We start from the raw sequence: 4,864 nt of genomic DNA on the forward strand, positions 1-4,864 counted from the left end.
CTGAGTAACCGCTGCTTGCTCCGGTCATGTGACCTTTTAAAGGAGGTCTGCTGGCCCCAGTTCGTCAGCAACCTGGTTCTGGTCATTGCTGTCTAAGGTCTATCCACACTAGGGGATCGCACAGCATCGCAAAGAAATGTTGTGCAACATTATGTATTTCCCGTTGAAGCCAATTAAAATCGCACCATACGTGTAAGTTACACCCCCCCCCCCCCAAGGGAGGATATTAAAGCCAATAAAAACGTTGGTTATAGTGAACGTCCCTTGGGAATACAATTTCTGACACCGACCTTTAAGAAGTTTTTGACTGGGGCTGCCCTGGGTAGCCCAGTAATTTGTAGTGTTATGGCGACGCGAAATGTCGATTAGCCTGTTCCAAGCGTTCAGTTGGTAAATGCGGCAAAAGGCAACCCAACTAAACGCCTCGAACAGGCTACACAGTGAACTTTGCCTAGTCATGAGTCAGGAAAACGCTTTCTACTAATAATTTTAATTTCAAGTTTCCAATTCAGCAGTGTGAGAAAACAAGTCCCCCGAATTAACCCATTTTCTTTGTTATAACAGTGGTTCTTGTATTAAACTTCTAACTTCATTTTTCGGGGAACCTGAGGGCACCACAAAATAATTTAATCAGCTGTCAAGCCACAAAAACGGAAAGTAAATATGGGGATCCTTGTTTGCATTTTGCTTATTAGCACAGGGCTATCGTTTTCTAATCAGTAAGTAGGCTTTTATAGATTGTGCTCGTAAAACTAGCATATTGTGCTACTAGCAGTGCCCATTTTTTTCCCAAATTATGCTCAAATTATGTTCTTTTTTCCAAATTATGCCACTTGTTCTTAAAATTATTCCTTTTGCAAAATGAGCGTAACAAGTCCAAAATTGTGTCATGATCGTGTAGCAATACTTTTTTTGGTGTGAGAAGCTCCTCCTCTATTGTATTTTGCGGTGTCTGGCTATGTTTGCTGGTTCTGTTATAGTCTGTAACAGCAAGTTATCGGGCGGCGTGGCTGACGCCCATTTGGCAAACTTGCAAATGAGAAGTACATGTACTGTGACCAAAACCATCTGACAACTTCCGGTCCCGTCATCTCGTGCCAGACTACCTGCATCCGCTGCTGGAAGCTCTCTCTCCGTTACCAAACCGCGAATGCGGCTAAAACATTGAACAGAAATGGTCTCAGGCTTATCAATATATACCGATTATCCAGCAGTGCTACTTTTTAAAAATCAGCGAAAATTATGCTAGTTTCCTCAAATTATGCCAACAATTACGCTAGCACAATCTATAAAAGCCTATCAGTAAGCCGAGAATAAACTTCCTTAATATTGAAAGTACATTGCATAATGAACTGTATCTCTGAAAATTTGAACCGATATACCAGATACTCTATGAGCAATGATGCGTTTGAAAATCCGAAAAATTACAGAGTGTATTATATCATTAGCGCGTTTTGCCATCCAAGAATTTATCTGTTTTTGATTGACTAACTGGCTCGTTATCAAAGCCGAAAGGCAAGGTTTTTCTGTAAATAGCATGCCAAGTTTTGTCGGTTGCTTAGGAGGTCTTAGGAGATAGAGAGATTCAGCAGGCTCGCGACAACACAACGGGTTTTAATCACTTCAGAAATCCATCTAGCTAATTCCTATCCATCTTTCATACACTGTTTTCACCCACAACACACACCATAATTAACCTTGAACTTGCTTATACACGTTCAGTCAGTGTTCTAGAGACTTCTACAGTATTTACGAAAACAATCTATTAATGAGGCTCTTCATTATTTTCTTCCCCTCCCTTCTGAGTAATGGTTCTGCGTTCTGCGCCAAAGGCGGAGAACAGTCTCTCCTGTCAGCGGATACCCCCCATCGAAAGAGAAGAACGCGGGCAACTCTGAACTCAAGCAAAGTTTGAAAATTGGAGAGAGCTTGGAGAAATAGCCGTGTATTTTATCATGTCCAATGCGAGTGTAACTCCGAATAAGATCAGGAAGGTGATCCTGTTGATGGAACCCAAAATTCTCACACCGATCAACAGGAAATTATTGAAGAAATCCACGCCGTGCAGAACCACATAGATACACTGAATGAGCTAGGCCTCCGAGGAGATTTTGAAAGTTGAGCAAAAATACAACGACTACGGAAACCACATTTGAGCAGAGAACATACCTAACAAGACGGATACCAAACTTCTGGATGACAGTCGTATCCTTTTTTTTATTTTTTAATTTATGTAGGCCAAATTTGCGTTAATCTGGATCTGAAGACCTGCACTACTGTGTAAGCTTTTAAAGACTTATATATGCCGGGCAGTTTAAGGTTAAAAAGGTGAATCAGTTTTATCATTTTCGAGATAGAATTGTTTCACACGGTCTTATTCATCGGATGTCAACTTCATTAGCATTAGCTTTTCTTTAACTTTTTGGACCTGTTTTACCTTAAGGTCCCTTGCCAGGTGATCGTATCTTAATAAATGCGCGGGATCAGTTTACGTAGAGTACATCACTATTCACTCAGTAACGCAACGATCAGTACGAATTCAACTATCTAAGTTTGATGGATCGTTTTATTATTCGAAAGATACAATACCAGAAAGGGCGAACTTGACTTTTTATGGTGGAGAATTCATATATAAGCGTCAAAGGCTATTCAGTGTGCGATTGTATTTGTTTGTGTGTCTTAAAAATTATTTGGGTTCGCGCAAACTACTTTTTTGGTTGAATTCGATAGAGAAAGAGACAATAGCAGATTGTAATTGACCATCGCAATTCAGACAGATCTCTCCAGAAATCCAGTTTTGACATGTGAGCTAAGAAAAAAAGTCCACTTTCTGGTGGCCTTTCTTTGCTTTATTGAAGTCTTTTTTTAAGAAGCAAAACAAGATGGAGACAAATCAAACTATTTAAATATTTTAGTTCCCAGTCCTTCTTACCATTCTCGGATAAACATTTTCATTGAAATTAAATTCCAATATTTTGGTCTTACTGTCATTCTTATTTTATAATTAAATAGACTTTTTCATGATGAGAAAAGTAAATGATAATAAAACACAGATGAAAAAGTAAGTGCTGTAAACCTTTTAGAATTTTATATAATTTCCAGGGAAAAAAATTATCACATTCTCATATTCAATTCAATTTCAGTAAAATATTACATTAGCTGTATTTCCTAGATTAAACCTATTCCAATAATTTAACCAATTATTTCTTTTATCCATTTCAGTTTCATACTGTCTAATATTTATTGTAGAACTTAAAAGCTATTTATGTGGAATTTCAGACATGCTTTTACTGGGTTACTAAGGAATACAAATATGAAGAATATCTGAACATGTCTTTTGGCCAGAACTGTTTGTGAAAAGATCAATGCTTTGAATAAAATTGTAAGAGAGTAATTAAATTTGGCCCGTATAATTCTCATCCCAGGAAACCTCCACAAGTCTCCTTGATGTTTCTAAACAAATAAACTCAATTTATGTAGCAATTACACAGTTATGGGTTAGCTATAAACCTTAACCCTAACCACCAATCTAGCTAATAGTCACATGAATAGACTAGAAGAAAGAACCTTCAGGTAAAGGGTGTATATAGCTGTCCCTGGTGATTGCTCTTATGCTTTGACAATTAAGGAACATTTAACACGACTATTTATCAAATGAGGAAATAGCAATTTGCTATAGTATAAGTAGTGATGCTGGATATAATGTTTTTCCAATGCTATGCATGCAAATGGGACACTCTGGTCACCAACTTGTGGATTTGTTTGTCCCCAAATTCAATGATGCATTCTAACTCTTGCAAATTCACTCACTCACCAATGAGTGTCATACAGGCTGTTACACTATATTTGAATTGGTTAAACATGGCTGACAACATATTCAATTTTTTAATAAGAGGTAACTGTACTATCACGTCAAATCAATTTGCATATACCATAAAAATAATTGAAAAATTCACATTTAGAGATCAGAGTATATGCATGAGAACAAGGAAGGGTTACGTTTTTGCAAACGTTGGCACATTGTATGCACTTATATTTCAACAAGAATATAACTATTGGAGGGTAATTTGATGAAGATGCCATTTTCTGATCACCATGTAAACCATAGTGACTGTTATACACTAGACTAATGGAATTGGGCCCACACAATCCAACGTGAACAGAGAAAATAAACTCTGACCAAAGGGGTTCTCGAATTTAGAACCCAGGACCTTCGCAGTTAGATGCCTGCCCGCCGCTTCTATATCATGACCGGGCTGCAAAGTCAGACGGGAGGGCAGGTTTTGTGGGGAATTTAAGATGTCAATTTCGCGGAATGAAATTTCTTATATGCATAAGAAAATTGGTTGGAGGGAAATTGACCTTAAAATTAGCTCAAAGTTCAACAAGAAAATGCATGGTTGTGGGTTTTTTGTTTGCAAAACATGGGTAATATTATTATTAAGATTTAATCTCCCTTGAAACCATGATTGTTCGCACAGTTTATAAACCACCCCCAACTACAGATTGCTAATTGACGAAAGAAGAATTGAAGAGGCATTACCAGTACATGACCTACCTTAGAAGTTGAAGCATTTGAAGACATCAAGTCCTGGATACAGGAATAAAATTTGTGAGTCACCAATCTAAATTTGCCCTTCTCCAAATTGCAAATGTCCTCTTTCAAGGGATGATAAGCATGAGAAATTGTTTGTATCAACCTTTCCCTCCTGTAGTAAAGCTGGGCATTTTGAGATTTTTTAACCAAAACTTGTACTACTCGCCGATGGTCTTCATGTATTTTCGACAGTTTTTACTAGGCCAACTGGGTAACCTCTCAGGGGTGAGCAGGTTACCGGTAAAACAATTAACATTTTGAGAGTTA

This window comes from Montipora capricornis, chromosome 2, assembly GCF_036669925.1.
Source record: "Montipora capricornis isolate CH-2021 chromosome 2, ASM3666992v2, whole genome shotgun sequence".
NCBI classification, from domain to species: Eukaryota; Metazoa; Cnidaria; class Anthozoa; order Scleractinia; family Acroporidae; genus Montipora; species Montipora capricornis.